Here is a 17,775-nt window from a genome sequence, read left to right as displayed (position 1 = left end):
TGACTGATTGACCCGACCGAGGCGCCTTCATCTAGCCGATTGACAAGTGTGGCGTTCTTGAGCCAAGATCACGGCATCTAGGATCTCCTCCTGGTATCGTTCAATTGGGTGGACTAACCTGGATCGAGAGTTAAAATTCCGAGTGCGGTAGAGGCAAGAGGATCCTTAGTTCTGTTCACGAGTTCAAGGCCAGCTTGGGCTAACCTGAGACCCTGTCACAAAAACAAAGCAAAGGGCAAAGGGTTGAAATCCGGCTTTTGTTCCTTACTAGACCAGACTTCTAGCCCCGAAGTCCATTAGCGTGGCCAGAATCTGTTTTCCCGGGGCCTAAGAGAGCTGCCAGGAGACTTGTGTGGCATTATGTGTGTAAAAGGTTTGAGGTGCAGGCACCCTTCATGGCACAACCCCTTCCCAAGTTAATTACGTTCTATGCCAGTAGTTAGGCGGTCCTGAAAAGAGAGCCCCTATCTCCTATAGCCTAAACAAAGGCCCAGCCACCACCTGACCCAACAGCTCCCATTTGCCTGTTTGCATGGAAAAAACAAACAAGAAATCTGGCAGAAACAACCTAAATCCATCACCACCCATTTTCTTGAGGCTCACTGAAGGCTGGGCTTTGTATCTCAAAATCTAACAGACGCACCCCAGCTTTCCTAATCACACCAAATAGAGCAGCCTTTCTGCCCTGTGCTCCCAGATCTCACCAGCATTGCCAGGTGGAGCTGGGCCAGGAAACTGACCTTGAACTGCTAACTTCAAAGCTTCCCTCCTGGAGTCTCAGTCTGGCAGCCTCAGCTCTAGGATCCAACAGAGAGAGTATATCCAAGGAGAGGCTGCTTTAGGTCATTCCAAAGCGTGAGGCCTCGGTCAAAGGAAGGCCTGGTTTGGGGCAACTTGTTCCAGAGTTTCTCTGTATAGTTTTGGAGCCTGTCCTGGAACTAGCTCTGTAGACCAGGCTGGCCTCGAACTCACAGAGATCTGCCTGCCTCTGCCTCCCAATTGATGGGATTAAAGGCAGGCACCACCGCCACCAGCCTACCTGAAAGCCTTTTTACTGGGTTCCCGATTCTCTGGCCTAAAATTCTGATAAAGACTATGGAGGTTGCTGGCTTTGGCTTCCAGGCCATCCTGGTAATATCAGGTCCCTGGATCTCGGGATCCACACCTCCAAGGTTGGAGAACAGACCAATCAGACGCAGTTATGGAGGTCAACACCCACACTGCCACTGCCAGAAGGGTGGCATTACTCTCCATCCTCACCAGGGGCTTCCTGCTTCCCCTACATAGAAGACAGGAATCTCAGAGGCTCCTGTGTATAGATGCAGTTATCACAGATCGAGGGACAAGAGGAGAATCCCAAGAGAAACTTCCTTCTTTCTTTCATTTTATTATTGTTATTTGTTGTTGCTTTTAAACAAGGTCCTCTGTAGTCCAGGCTGATCTCAGACTTTCTCTGTACTGGGAAATGACCTTGAACTCCTGATTCTCCTGCCTCCACTGAGGCAGGAGATTCTACTTCCGAGAGGAGTTTTGATGGCACAATGAGACAGCCAGCAAGAAGAAAGTCCCCTTTGCTGGAGGAGCTTCCCTGAGGAACGTGTATGTGGCTGGAATATCCACCAAGAATGTGAGGCATCCAGACCACAGGCTGACAGAGGGGGTGTCTCACGCTTCATCCGGCCTCCACTGCAAGCATGTGTTTCGTGGTATGCTTGTAAGCAGAGTATAGGCTCCCAAAACAGAGATAAAGATATGCTGAGAGCAGGGCTCACACCTGGGAAGAAGCCTGACATGGGTCCTGGAAGACTTCCCAAAAGGACAGGATGGTACGGGTTAGTGCAGTAGCTGCCTGAACACAGGCCTGGCAGCAGAGGAGTCGGAGTGAGTCAGGCCTCCCCCTAGAAGGCTGAAGAATGGCAGTGCCATTATTAGAAAGTGGAAAACAGAAGGCGAATGTTGATGGCTAAGCGAGCTATTTATGGTGATCTCCCCAGTCTGTCCTGTGCCTGTTTCCAGCACCTTCTCCCTGAAGCCTAGCTCCAGCAGTCAGTCCGCAGCTCAGGTTCCTGCAGAAGCTCTCCCATGAACCGGTACAACAGCTGGATAGCTCTGTGGTCTGTGCCCGTGCTGACTCTTACCAAGTCAAAGAACTGCTTTCCCCTCCCACAGCCCAATGCAACTTCTGCTCGGTGGATGCTTTGGCCTGTATCCTTGTGTCCCCACAATTCAGATGCAGCACAATTATTCCCATGGTGATGTCTTTGGGACATAATCACATCATGAGGACCACTTGTCATGAATGGGATTAGTGAGCTCGTAAGAAGTCTCATGAGGGGGCTGGAGAGATGGCTCAGTGGTTAAGAGCACTGGCTGCTCTTCCAGAGGTCCTGAGTTCAATTCCCAGCAACCACATGGTGGCTCACAACCATCTGTAATGAGATCTGTCGCTCTCTTCTGACATGTGGGCATACATGGAGGCAGAATGTTGTATACATAATAAATGAATAAATAAACAAAAAAAAGAAGTCTCATGAGGCAGTTGACCTCTCTAGTATAAGGTCATAGATTGAAGACGACCTCACCAGGGAGCAAATACACTAGCACCTGGATCTTTTGCCATATATTAAAAGATTTATTTTTCAGTGTGTGCATGTATACATGCGTGCATTTGCGTGTGTGTGTGTGTGTGTGTGTGCTTTCCCTGTATGTAGGTGTACTACCTGAGTAGGCTGGAGCAATCATCAAATCCCCTAGAACTAGAGTTGCAGATGGTTATGAGCTGCCATGTGTGGGTTCTGGGAACCAAAGCCCCATCCTCTGCAAGAGCAGCAAGTACTCTTAACTGTTAGGCCAATTATTATTACTGCTGTTTTAAGATAGGGTTGCTGGTCCCAGGCTGGCCTATCCTCAGCCTGGCTTTGTAACTGAAGATGACCTTGAACTCCTGATCTTCCTTCCTGCTTCCACTGCTGGGATGTTAGTGTATCACCACGCTCCTTTATGTAGCTCTGGGGAATCAAACCCAGAACCTCGAGCATGCTTGGCAAGCACTCTGTCAACTGAGCTATACTCCCAGTGTCTGGTTCTAACTTTGTAAAATGGACAATAATGGGGTGAAATAGCTGTTTGGGTGTTTTTTAGAGATAAGGCCTCAAATTTCTGATCTTCCTGCTTCCACACAGTTCTGGGAGATACTATTGAATTTCATGAATGTCCTGTGGCTTAAATTAATCCTAAACATTCCTAAATCCAGCGAGCAAGAGTCAAAGAGAAGCTGGGCGGTGGTGGCGCATGCCTTTAATCCCAGCACTCGGGAGGCAGAGGCAGGCAGATCTCTGTGAGTTCGAGACCAGCCTGGTCTACAGAGCTAGTTCCAGGACAGGCTCCAAAGCCACAGAGAAACCCTGTCTCGAAAAACAAAAACAAACAAACAAACAAAAAACAAAAAAAAATCAGGAAGTGAGCCAGTCATGGTGGAATACCCATTTTAATCCCAGCATTCAGAAGGCAGAAGCAGGCAGAGCACTATGAGGTTTTTGTTTTTGTTTTTTTTTTTTAAGATTTATTTATTTACTGTTTATATAGCATGCCTACAGGTCAAAAGGGAGCACCAGATCTCATTACAGATGGTTTTGTTAGGAATTGAACTCAGGACCTTTAGAAAAGTAGGCAGTGCTCTTAACTGCTGAGCCATCTCTCCAGCCTGATCACTATGAGTTTGAGGCCAGCATGCTCTACAGGAGGACAGGGCTATGTAGAGAGACCCTGTCTCAAAGAAAGAAAAAAGAAAAGAAGGAAGGAAGGAAGGAAGGAAGAAAGAAAGAGGAAAAGAAAAAAAGCAAAAAGTAAAAAAATCTGGAATTGGAAGTGTTTCCTTCTAACCCCAGTGCCGATGAGAAAACAATAAGAAAGGGATCCCTGGGTCCTGCTGGCCAGTTAGTCTAGCAGAATCAGGTTAAACACACACACACACAGGCACTCCAGCATGTACACAAACACACACACACGAGCATGTATACACATGTACACCGTCACACATGTACACAGAGAACTAGTTTGAAGCCTCCATATGGTAGCGCTTTCTAGCCTGGATGAAGCCCTGATTGGGGTCAATCCCCAGCAAAGGAAAAAGAAAAAAAAATCCTCATGGATACTGTTTCAAACTCCACAAGGCAACCAGAAAAGCTATCACTCGTATACTTTGTTACTAAAGGGAAAAAAGAGAGTACTAGGACTGGAGGAAGGGCTCAGTGGTTAAGAGCGCTTGCTGATCCTATGGAGGAGGAGTTCCGCTCCCAGCACCTCTGTCAGGAGCCTCACAAACACCTGTAACTCCAGCTCCAAGAGATGCAATGTCTCTTTGGCCTCTAAGGGCGCCTGCAGTCGCATGTGAAAACCCACACATATATACACAAAATTTTAAATAATATAAATAGAACGGAAAAAAGCAAAGGCTAGCCTACTGGCTGGAGAGATGGCTCAGTGGTTAAGAGCACTTCTCGCTCTAGCAAAGGATCCACATTCAATTCCCAGCAGTCATCTGGTGGCTCACAACACCCATAATTCCAGTTCCAGGGACTCTGATGCCCTCTTCTGATTTCTTTTTTTTTTCCTCTTCTTTGTTTATTTAATTGGTTTGGTTTTATTTATTTATTTGAGACAGGGTTTCACTGTAGCTTTGGAGCCTGTCCTGGAACTAGCTCTTTTTTATTCCTTTTTTAATTGATATTTATTGAGCTCTACATTTTTCTCTGCTCCCCTCCCTGCCTCTCCCTTCCCCCCTCAATCTTCCCCCAAGGTCCCCATGCTCCCAATTTACTCAGGAGATCTTGTCTTTTTATACTTTCTACTTCCCATGTAGATTATATCTATGTAAATTTCTCTTAGTGTCCACATTGTTGTCTAAGTTCTCTGGGATTGTAGTTTGTAGGCTGGCTTTCTTTGTTTTATGTTTAAAAACCACCTATGGGTGAGTATATGTGATAATTGTCAGTTAAAAGCACTGACTGCTCTTCCAGAGTTTAGTTCCCAGCAACCACATGGTGACTCACAACCATCTGTAATGAGATCTGGTGCCCTCTTCTGATATGCAGAAAAAAACTACAATAATTTTATTGCATGCGACTGAGATCAACACCTGTGTTGGATGAAAGCTGAAGCCAGGACTGACTTCAGGAAGGAGAGCGGCAGAGCTGCTTCCTGGGGTCAGATTCAGATTAGGACATGCTTCTCCATCGACAAACTAATGGCTAAGAGAAGAGTCCAGCCTCTCTCCACATGATTATCCTGCAGAGAGTTGCTTACCTTCTCTGCCACTCATTTTATCATCTATAAAACAGGTACAGTAGGTCTGGAGAGATGGCTCAACCATTAAGAGCATTGCCTACTCTTCCAAGGGTCCTGAGTTCAATTCCCAGCAACCACATGGTGGCTCACAACCATCTGTAATGAGGTCTGGTGCTCTCTTCAGGTTTGTAGGCATACACACAGACAGAACATTGTATACATAATAAATTTTTTAAAAATTAAAAAAATAATAGTAAAAACAAAACTATAAAAAAATAAAGATGTGTGCCATCACTGCCAAGCATAAACAAAAATTTATTTAAAAAAAAAAACAGGTACGGTAATAGATTACCCCGACCACATGGTAAATATATGAGAGCTAACTCAGAAGGATTTGAACATTTGAGGCTGCTCACTTGGACATTGGAGTGGGGAGACCTGAAGGCCGGTCTACCTGGGGCAGATGGAGAATACAGAAAGTTTTGAAAATGAGGGAGGTTTGTCTCCTCCCTCTCACTCCTCCCCCTTCTTCTGTCCTTTGCCCTCCTCTCCACCCTCCTTAGTCCATCTCCCTCCCTCCATCCTCCTCCAAGCCCTGCTCTCCACTTCCCTGGCTTCTTCTGAGACAAGGTCTCATTTTGTAGTCCAGGCTGTCTTCAAATTCACGTCTCCCTGGGTAAACCTTCCTGAGTGAGATTACAAGCACATGCTGCTTGGCCCATTCACCCTTCAAAGATCCCTTCTGATCCCCTCTCAACACCTCTCAGTGAGCGTGGAAGTCAAAATCAGTCACCCAGCATCAGCCACAGCACAGGTGCTTCAAGATGGGCAGCCAGAATTCTTTGTTGTTTGCTTTGAGACGATGTATCCCTGGCTGTCCTGGAACTCACTATACACCAGGCTGGCCTCTCCGTCCCCGGTGCTGGCATCAATGATGTGCAGCCACTACACTCAGGGGACAGTCAGACTTCTTGAGATTGGACGGACGGGCTGTCCTGTGCCCGCACAAGTAGCCTCCAGGCACAGCTCCCACCACAGAGGCTCTTCTCAGGAGCCAGTGATTGTGTGGAGTGTCAGCTCTGTGACAACTGGAGAGCACCATCGGCAGGCTGCACGGGCTTCGGCCCAGGTGGGGGTGGCTGCTCCACCCCCCCCCCCAGCACAAAAGGTGACCTTTTTTTCTTTCCTGGCTCCAGAGGGATTTAGCATTCTCATTGTAAGCACCTCCCCCTACCGTAGAACAGCAATCCCTGCGCGAGGCAGACTCGCCTCGCAGAGGACTTGGCCCCTCGTCAGGTGTTCCCAAGGTCGTCAAGGCGGCCAGGAGAGCGGCAGCTGGGGGGCCGCTCCGGCTCTCAGCCTCAGGACCTCTGCATTCTTGGGTGAGGAAACACCCATCAGCCCTCCCTGGTGAGTTTCCCATGATCCTGGCTGTAAACCAGCCCTTGATCTCACTGTGGCTCCGCAAAGGTACAAATAACCAGGGTTTTGTTCTAGAATGATCTTACTCAGACCTCACGCAAACTTTCTGGAGCAGACTATTCTTATTCCAGCCAGTTGAGAAACGTGAGCTGGAGGACAGGGCTACCTTGCCCACCACCAGATGATGCCCCAGACTTTAACCCATGTTCTGTGGAACTAAAATGTGTCCCTCGGCCGCAGCAATCTTGTTTCTTTCCTGTCTCCTCCTCCCGACAGCCTCAGCTTCCACAGGACTGTGGGCTCTCCTGATGGGCTGTTTACCACTAAACACTCAGCAAGGCCCCAGTAGCAGAAGACAAGACAAATACCATAACCTTTGCAACCCAGAAGGGGAGGGTTGACTTCATCTTACAGCCCATAGTCCATCATGAAGGGAAGCCAGAGCAGGAACCTGGAGGTGTGATCTAAAGCAGAGGCCACGGAGAAACACTGAGTACTGGCTTGCTCTCCATGACTCTCTCGGCTTGCTATAAAGCTCAGGGCCAAGCCCAGCAATGGCAGCGCACACCTTTAATTCCAACAGTAGGGAAGCAGAAGCAGGCAGATCTTTGTGAGTTCGAGGCCAGCCTGGTTTACAGAGTGAGTTCCAGGACAGCCAAAAATACACGGGGAAACCCTGTCTTGGAAAAAAAACAAACAAACAGGGCCATCTGCACAGGCGTAGCATGGCTCACTATACGTTGGACTCTCCCACATCAGTCAGTAATCAAAAAAATGCCCCAAAAGACTTGACTACAGGCCAATCAAATGGAAGCACTTTCTCACCTGATGTTCCTTCTTCCCAGATGAAGGGTAGCTTGTGACAAGATGTTAACCAACCAGCTCATACCCAGAGAAAGACGTGGCATAGGAGAAGGGAGGCAACTCCCCCAGGCATCAGAGCCCACCTCCACCTCTTCAGGTTCCTTGAGTGCCTTCATGCCTACAATCTTAAAGGCAGGTTTTTCTCGCGTTCTTGCCGTCTTGACCACCAGGGGGCGACGTTTTCCCTTTTCTGGTTCTAGGGATGGCTCCCCAGGGCCCCAGCAATGGCATGGAGGTTTCTCGGCTGGTCATTCTTCCCTACTGGCGGGCAGCGCTAGAGCCCACTCATCCGCTGTCTTTCAATGCTCAGTGGCCTCACTTGCAGAATGAGGAAGCTGGCTATTGGGCACCAAAAAGTTCAAGATTTCCTGATCCTGGTCAATGGTGTTTTTGTTGTTGTTGTTGTTTTGGGGGTTTTTGTTTGGTGTGTGTGTGTGTGTCCTTCATTGTGGGGAAATCCTTGGAGTTGGCCTCCTATAGTCAACACAGACCTGAGTATTCATTGCAGGTGTCAGCTATTTGCCTTTTTGTTTGTTTGTTTTGTTGACTTTTGTTGTTGCTCTTGTTTTAGAGATGGGGCCTCGCTATGTAACCCTGACTGTCCTGGAGCTCACTGTGTAGACCAGACTGGTTTTGAATTCTCAGAGGTCCCCTTTCCTCTGCCTCCGAAGCTCTGGGATCAAAGGTGTGTACACTATGCCTGGCTTAAATTTTTTATTATATTTCTTTTTTATCCCCCTTCCCCCAAGGAAGGGTTTACTGTGTCGTCCTGGCTGACCTGGAACTCCCTCTGTATGCCAGGTTAGGCTGGCCTCAAACTCAGAGATCTACCTGCTTCTGCCCCCTGAGTGCTGGGATTAAAGTCATGTGCCACCCAGTTTTTTCTTAAATTTTTTTTTTTTTTTTTTTTTTTGGTTTTTCGAGACAGGGCTTTTCTGTATAACAATCCTAGCTGTCCTGGAACTAGCTCTCTAGACCAGGCTGGCTTCGAATTCACAGACAACCGCCTGCCTCTGCCTCCTGAGTGCTGGGATTAAAGGTGTGCGCCACCACTGCCTAACTTTTCTTAAGTTTTTAAAAGTTTTTTTTTGTTTGTGTTTATTTGGTGTGTGTGTGTGTGTGTGTGAGTGCAGAATATTTTATTTTTTTATGTTTATGGGTGTTTTACCTGCATGTATGTCTGTGTACCATGTGCCTGCCTGGTGCCCATGGAGACCAGAAGAGGGCATCAGATCCCCTAGGACTGAAGTTACAGACAGTTGTGAGCTGTCGTCATATGTGTGCTGGGAATCAAACCCGAGTCCTCTGGAAGAGCAGCCAGTGCTCTTAGTGGTTGAGCCACCTCTCCAGCACCAGGATATTAGCTCTTTGTTATTTGTGTGTGTGCATGTGTACATGTGTTAACACACATGTGAAATCCAGAGGGCAATATCCGGGAGTTGGTTTTTCTCCTTTCACCAAGTGTGTCTCAGAAACAAAACTCTTCTTCAGGCTTGGCCAGAGACACCTTCACCAGCTGAGCCACCTCACCAGCCTTGCCTTGAAGCCCAGATTTTCCTCTACAATAATTCCGATCTGAGTTTTATTAGGAAGCAAATAGGTTTCATCTCTGACCTAGCAGTAGTGCCTGCATGAGTGTCCATGGGGAAAGAGCTCTGTGATCCACTAGTCAGTTCTGTCAAGGCCAAGGCAATGGGGTAGTTTTGTGTTATTTGCCAAGACTCCTAAAAGACAAGGTATAGATGACTAAAATGATTATTAGCCTCTCAGATTGGGAAGGATACAGATTCTATAGACGATTTAGTGGTTTTCACTCTTTGCTGTGTAATTTAATGTAACTAAGAACACAGTATTTAGGTTGGATGTATAGCTCAGTGGCAGACAGCTTGCCTAGCACGCATGATGCGCTGGGTTCTATCTCCAGCTCCTCCAAAGGAGGTGGGGTCATGTCTATATTAGTCAGGCAGAGCCAGAGAACGGCGAACAGCAGCTGATCGCGTTTAAACATCTCTCTCCAAAATCCAGGCCCAGCTAGCGGGACAGGTGCCAGAACTCCCAGGCAAGGCCTCTTGGCATGCAGACCCATGCAGATGGGGGTGGGGTGGGACAAGGCTTGAAAATGCCCTGGCAGGAGGAATGCTGAGTTTGTTCTTGCCAGAGGCAGGCACAGGATGTACTCAGCTCAGCAAGCTCCCCACTCCAGTGCAAACAGACTCGGTGGGGCCTGAAGCTTCCATGGCTGACCTGGGGGGAGGGGGTGTTTCTAAGATCGTGGAAGCCTAGAGAATGGGTTGCACAGGGAGAAGAAACTTCCCCTAGATGTCAGCTGGGGCTGGCATGATGCCTCGGCAGGAAACAGCACAGTCATCTGAGTACCAAGCACGGTCGTCTGAGTAAAACCCCCAGGACCCACATGGTCGAAGGAGACAGCTACTCCTGTACTCCTCTCACCCCCACGCACCTGCTGTGTCATAAATAGATGTCATTTCAGGTTTTCAGTTTGGCTCAGATGGGCCTTGAACTGTAGATTCTTCTATAGGAGCCTCTGGAGCAGCTGGGAGTCTGGCTCAGGCACAGATGCCCTAAGTGGAGATACAGCAGGGAAAGGAAGGTGTCACTATGAACACTTGGACTGGAGATAGGCCTTGCTTGGTTGAATGCTGGCTTAGTATGCAAGAGGCCCTGGGTTCAATCCCTAAAGCCTCTTAAAGTTGGGTATAGTGGCCAGGTGGTAGTGGCCCAAGTGCTGGGCAGTGGTGGTGCACGCCTTTAATCCCAGCACTTAGGAGGTAGAGGCAGGGGCAGATGGATCTCTGTGAGTTTGAGGCTAGCCTGGTCTACAGAGTTAGTTCTCGGACAGCGAGGGCTACACAAAAAAACTCTGTCTCAGAAAGGAAGGAAGGAAGGAAGGAAGGAAGGACAAAGAAAGAGAAAAAAGAAGAAAAAGAAAGAGAGAGAGAGAGAGAGAGAGAGAGAGAACTAGGTATAGCACATTCCTGTAATTTTCGTATTAGGAAGTGTGGGCAGGAGATTCGAAAGTTAGAAATCATGAAGCTGGAGAGATGGTTCAGCCATTAAGAGTACTTACTGCAAGCCTAGCAGTGGTGGTGCAGGCTTTTAATGCCAGCACTCGGAAGGCTGAGGCAGGTGGATCTCAGTGAGTTTGAGGCCAGCCTGGTCTACCAAGTAGTGCCAGGACTGTTACACGGAGAGACCCTGTCTCATGAAAAAAAAAAAAAAGTTCTTACTGCTTTTGCAGAGGACCCAAGTTTGGTCCCTAGCACACACATGGTCCTCACACAACCTGCCTGTAATTTTTTTCAGCGGATCCTTCATGTGACACACACACACAAATAGAAACGGTTGTCAGTTTTAAGAGCGTTTGGGATGGTACTTGGCTTATACAGAATTCTGAAAGAGAATAAAATGGGGCAGGAGAGTGGGAGAAGATGGGTGAGCCCAAAGGGTACTTCTTTTTTTTTTTTTTTTGTTTGATTTTCGAGACAGGGTTTCTCCGGAGCTTTTGGTTCCTGTCCTGGAACTAGCTCTTGTAGACCAGGCTGGCCTCGAACTCACAGAAATCCGCCTGCCTCTGCCTCCCGAGTGCTGGGATTAAAGGCGTGCGCCACCACCGCCAAAGGGTACTTCTAAGTCTGCTGGATACAAGGACAGTCATTGGGAAGAGGAGAGCTCTGATGACACTCCACTTGGCCATCCCTCTAAAGACCTGGGAACATGGAAGCCAGATTCTATCTGATGGACTTCTTGGATCTAGAGAGCTTTGAAAGTCCAAGGTCAGAAGGGCATATGCTGGGCAGTGATGGCACATGCTTTTAATCCTTTTAATCCCAGTACTTGGGAGGCAGAGGCAGGCAGACCTCTGTGAGTTTGGTGCCAGTCTGGTCTACAAATTGAGTTCCAGGACAGCCAGTGCTACACAGAGAAACCCTGACTCGAAAACTGCCCACCTCCCCCCCCCAAATCTCAGCACTTAGGAGGCTGAGACAAGAGAAGTTATGGGTGTTTGTGAGTTACCATGTGGGTGCTAGTTTGAACGAGAATGGCCCTCATAAACATATATTTGAATCCAGGGAGTGGAACTATTTGAGAAGGATTAGGAAGGTGGGTCTTTGTGGAGTGGGTGTGCCCTTGTTGGAGGAGGTCTGTCCCTGGGAGCGGGCTTCAAGGTTTCAAAAGTTCACCCAGGGCCAGTCTTTCTGCTTGCTGCCTGTGGATCAGAACGTAAAATTCTCAGCTACCGCTTCAGCACCGTGCCTGTCTGCCTCCCGCCAAGGCGATCTTAGACTCACCCTCTGGAACTGTAAGTAAGGCCCAAATTAAATGCTTTCTTTGTATGAGTTGCCTTGGTCTTGGGGCCTCACCAACACCACTGTGCCAGTTAAGGAAAAGCCCTGTGAGCAACACTGATGCCCGGTAATGGGTGTCTGGCTCCCTTTTCAGCTTCTCCAAGCGCAAACTTCTTAAAGCCCATCTATGGCATCTTCCACCTCCATAGGGAGCAGCAGGTGGCATGAGGAACAAAAACAAAGGAGGAGCTGGCTAGTCGGAGGTGCCTAATCAATAAATCCATTCTGTAGAGGGAGGAAGGAACTTTCTAGAAAAAAAAACATGGAGTGATCAGCAGAGCTGGAAGTCAGGGAAGATGGTGGAGGATGAACGGCATATTCTGCCCTGTGTACCCAGGAAGCCACAGCCTCACCCCAGCGAACCCTCCACCCTCATGGGAGTGCAGAGCTCCCTGGACAAGCTCACTCTTTCTTGGGTTTTTCTTGGTGTTGGTTGGTTGGTTGATTGGTTGTTGGGTTGGATTGGGTTGGGTTTTCTGAGACCGGAACTCTCTTTGTGGCCCAGGCTGGTCTGGAACTAACTCCAGTCCTCTTGCCCCATCACCCAGAGTGTTGGGATCACAGACAGAAGCCATCATATTGTTAAGAAATGGGCCTGAGGGGGCTGGAGAGATGGCTCAGAGGTTAAGAGCATTGCCTGCTCTTCCAAAGGTCCTGAGTTCAATTCCCAGCAATCACATGGTGGCTCACAACCATTTGTAATGGGGTTTGGTGCCCTCTTCTGGCCTGCAGGCATACACACAGACAGAATATTGTATACATAATAAATAAATAAATAATTAAAAAAAAGAAAAGAAATGGGCCTGAGATTGCAGGAAAATGACCACACAATCCAAAGCAAGACGCTCTGAGACAGATGCATGGCTGCAAATCAACCAAGCAAGCGCATCCACTGGGATCCCCTTGGGTTTTTATTCTTGAGGCAAACAGGTCTTTTTCCTCTCTCTGAGTGGCGGGTCAGAGCTCAACCTCACCCCCTTGTGGGAGGGGATAATTTAAAAGCGGAGCAGTTGGTAAGCAAAGTGTGAATTTTGAGAACAGCATGAAACCTGGATCGCATGCTTTGATCTGCAACAAATGTTACCCTTGGGAGACATTTTGGCCAGATGGTATCTCTACAAATTTCTTTGTAAATTTATAGGCCTGCCCCTTTAAGCCCAGAGCTCACAGCCTGAATAATCTGAGCAACTCTCTCCTAGAGGAGATGGGTCCCGGATGGGAAGAGTAAGCTCCCAGGTAGGACTCAGAGGGGTGAAGGCGAGCAAACCCAAACTCAAGATAAGTGTGACAGTGTCCCACACCCACACATGCTCAGACTCTAGCAGGCCGCACAAGGACCAGAGGAGATAAAGAAACGCTCTCTGTACCCCTACCCCTATACCCTATAGCTGGACCATATATCATACTAGCGCCCACCCTGGGGGAATGTGTCATCAAATTAGACCTTCCCCTGCCTGCCCACTAGGAATGTGTGTCCCCTCCCCCAATAGACGTGCACACTCTAATAAAAAGAGTTCTTCATCCATGGTCCATCCAACCAGCTCACGCTTGCACTGATGGCTCAACAATGTAAACCCCTGTTCAACAATGTAAACACGGAATTTCCTATGCCTCATTTAGCCCTTTCACAGAAATGACAGGGCATTCGCCACAGCACCCAGCCTGGAGTTGAAGGCAAGACACCACATGGCTTAAGCACCCTCCTCAGTTTGGCTTTGGGGACTAGGAAGGCAAAGCAAGCTTTCTTATAGGACTATCTTTGGACTTAGCCCACAGATAATGACCCGGAGAGTTATTATTAACTATGAGAGCTTGGCTTTTCCCCAGCTGGCTCTTATAACTTAATTAACTGTTTCTATTAATCTATGATCTGCCGCGTGACTCGGTTACCTCTTCTTAGTACAGCACATCTAACTTGCAGTCTGATGGTGAAATTGCTCACCTAGATTCCTCCTCCCAGTTTCTCTCTCTCTCTCTCTCTCTCTCTCTCTCTCCCACCCCAGTCCTGCCTATTGTCTCCTGCCTACCTATTGGCCCTTTAGCTCTTTGTTAAACCAATCAGAAGACGCCTTAGGCAGAGACGCATCTTCACAAAGTAAACACCTGCTCTTCAACAGGAAGGTGAAGCTAGGTCTTCCCCTGGCGCCTGCTGGAGGGCCCTGGCAGTGTTTTATCAAGTCAGAGTTGAGGAAGCAAAACAAAATAGGGTGGCCAGGCCAGAAGGGTTCTTAGGGAACTAGGCTGCAGCAAAACATCTGCCCACAGCTGGAGGAGGAAAGCGAGAGAGCAAATAAACCGTAGAAGCGGAGGGAGAGGAACACCCTTCTAAACCAAAGAACGAGCGACCCGCCTAAGAAAGAGGACGGGGGGGGGGGGGGGGGGGGGGGGGGGCAGGCTGGGAATTCCCAGCACAGCTAGCGAGTCTTTTGCATCCTGGTCAGTAGGAAAACCAGTGTTGAGGGCTGTGAGTTGACAAAGAGCCAGAAGGTGGCAGTGTCTACCCAGGGAGGGGCAGTGTGCCCGCTGCCACACAGAAGTCCTTGCAAAAATCCCAGCCTGCCAACCAATTCCTGCCCCTAGCCCCCGGCCTCGCATTGGTCCACCTGTTGGGACAAAGTGCCAAGCCCGACGTGACCCAGGCGGTGTGATTGCAGGCTGGGTTTTATGATCCCGCAAGAATCTCCTCCCGTGAGTAATGGGGACCCAGAGTCCTGTCTCCAGGCTGTGGAGAAGCTGGCTTCCTATCTCCTGTCCTGAATCCTGGCTACCTCCCAGCATCCACCTGTTTCTCAGTGCCTTCCCCTGCTTCCAGCTCATCCTAAACTCAGTCACTTCCTCTCTTTAGACAAGACACCGCTTTGGCTGAAAGCTTAGGCCACGGAAGCAAAGTACCCCCAATGTGTGTGAGTTTTATTCAGCTGTAACGAATGAAATTATGCCATTTGCAGGAAAATGGATAAAACTGAGTATCACTATGTTAAGGGGAAAACAGACAACAACCATCTATGGTTCTCACCTGCAATCCTAGCACTTGGGAATCAGAAGGAGGCTCAGAAGCTCAGAGTCAGCCTTGCTTATATATTGAGTTCAAGGCCAACTTGGGATATGTAAGACCCTACCACCACCCCCGCAAAAGCAACAAACAAAAAAAAGAAAAACAAAAACCCAACCTAAAGGAATATCTTGTTTTCTCATCTCTTATGTGCACTGTGAGTGTGTGCGCGTGCATGCATGTGTGTGTGTGTGTGTGCGTGCGTGTGCGTGTGTGTGATGAAAGTAGAAGGAGTACTATATAAGGGAGAATATAAAGGGAATATACAAGAGATGGTGGTGGGGAGAGATAAACAAATATGGATGTTTCTCTCCTATGTGGAATCTTGAGTTAACTCTGTGTGCACATAACATGTAAGCAGAGGGTAATAGTGTGGGGAGGAAGGGGACCAATGAGAGGAGGGAAAAGAATATGAGCAGAGGGCAAGGATATGTATGTACGAAAATGTCACGGTTCGGATAGCAAAGTGTATATTGTATGTTTTGTTTTGTTGTTTCTCTGAGACTGGGTTTCTCTGTGTAGCCCTGGTTGTTCTGGAACTTTCTCTGTAGTCCAGGCTGAACTCACAGAGATCCACCTGCCTCTGCCTTCCAAGTGCTGAGATTAAAGGCAGTCACCATCACCCACGCACCCCACCCCACCCACCCCAACAGGGCTATTTAAATTTTTTAAATTTATTTTATGTATGTTTTATATGCAGGCATGTGTGTGTGCACATGAGGACTTGATGCCCGGGAAGGTCAGAAGAGGGCATCAGATCCCCTGGAACTGGAGTGACAGGTGGTTGTGATCCACCATGTGGATGCTGGGACTCGAACAGATCCTCTGGAAGAGCAGCTAGTGCTCTTGAGCACTGAGCTGTCTCTCCATCCGTATTTATTTTATTTTTCAAGACAGGGTTTCTCTGCATAGTCCTGGATGTCCTGGAACTCACTCTGTAGACCAGGCTGGCCTTGAACTCCATCTGTCTCTGGAGTGATGGGATTAAAAGTATGTGAAACCAAGCCTGGGTTATTTTATTTTATTTTATTTTGAGATAGGGTCTCACCTTGTAGCCCCGGCTGACGTGGAATTCACCGTGTAGACCAGGCTGTCCTTGAACTCATAGTGATCCACCTGCCTCTGCCTCTGGAGTTCAGGGATTAAAGGCAGTGCCACCATACCTTCCTGTTATATGTGTTTTAGCACAGTAATACAACAAAAAAATTATCAGGGAGCTGGAGCCATAGCTCAGTGGTTAAAAGCACTTGTTCTAGCAAGGGACCAAAATTCAGTTCCCAACATCAGCATGGTGGCTCACCAGTGCCTGTAGCATCAGTTCCCCTCTTCTGGACTCTTCAGGCACTGCACATACATGCTGCATAGACATACGTGCAGGCAGAAACACCCAGACATGTCAAATAAAAATAAATCTCAAAAAAAAAAATGGGCACAGTGACATTTACTTTGAACTCAGTACTTGGGAAATAGAGGTAGGTGAAACTCTATGAATTCAAGGCCAGCCTGGGCTACATAGTAAGTTTCAGGCCAGCCAAGACTACAAAGTGAGACCTAGTCTAAAAAGAAAGTAATATTAATAAATAAAATAAATAAAAAGTTAGGACCCGGTCCAGTGGTACACTGTTGTAATCCTAGGGGTCAAGAGGCTGTGGCAAGAAGCTAACAAGTTTGAAGTCTGAAACTTTGAGGCCAGGACCCAACCCCCTAACAAAAGGAGGAAGCCAGGAGGACGGAAGCCAAACATCCCGAGTTCCATCCACATAACCTGCGTTAGGGGAGAGCTGACTTCCTCTGACCACCACACTCCACAAGCATTCATGTACACATACATGCATGCATGCAAACATACATACATACATACAGACAGACAAAAATAAATGTAAAAATCGTCCAATCAAGGCACCCGCAGAGCTCTCTGTTCTCTTGTTCTGCATCTCCGCCTTTCTCTAGCTTTCCTCCTGCCCTGTTGTTGGGGTCTCTCACCACTGTCTTACAATCTGTTCTTTGCACAGTTACTTCCTTCCCGGCGTGCGTAACCAGCTCTCCTCAGCCATGTCCTTGGCACCATCCCCTTCTCAGCTCAACTGGCTGATCGAGATATTTTCCCAAACAAAACCTGTTCTCACCCTGCTAAATGCACTGCAAACTTGCCATCTGGTGTCTACATGGGTCTCGCGAGAAACCGATGAGGGGGCAGTCACAGCTGAGACTCTGATCGCCTCTCTGCCAGCTGCCAGGCAGAGAGTAGAACCACAGCCTCAGGGGTGGGGGCCGGTCAGGGGAAAGGCATTGGGGGGCAGCCGCAGGGCCTCTCTATCGTAAGCCAGACCTCAAAAGGGCAGGGCTGCGGGGAAAACGGAGAGACATTGGGTCTTTGAATTGATCATGAAGTCCAGGTGAGGAGGGAGGGGGATCAGTCTGAACGGAAAAAAAAAAAATGCTTGTGGCTCAGAGCCCCTGGGACCACACAGAGCCAGCTGGGGTGAGTTGGTGACGGAAGACGAGACAGCAAGAAAGTCCCACCTTTGTGGAAATTCTGAGCTTTGGAGGCGTCGGGGGTGGGGGTGGGGAGGTAGGACGGGGGAGGAGCGGGGGGGGGGTAGGGGTTGGGGAGTGAGGGGTCGGAGGGTGCCTCTGGAGCAGTCTAGGGGAGGACAGGAAGTTAAAAGGAAGGACCAAACCCAAGGCTAGAGGGGAAACAGATGCGGGGGGGGGGGGGGGCATCTCCAAATCAGAGGCTAGAGACGAAGGTGAGAAGTGTGCCCGGTGAAAACTGCCACCCGA

This window comes from Microtus oregoni, unplaced genomic scaffold, assembly GCF_018167655.1.
Source record: "Microtus oregoni isolate MIOR12 unplaced genomic scaffold, Mior012 000000F_ref0000247, whole genome shotgun sequence".
NCBI lineage: Eukaryota > Metazoa > Chordata > Mammalia > Rodentia > Cricetidae > Microtus > Microtus oregoni.
The sequence above is the reverse complement of the archived record's forward strand: the minus strand, read 5'-3'. Positions refer to the sequence as shown.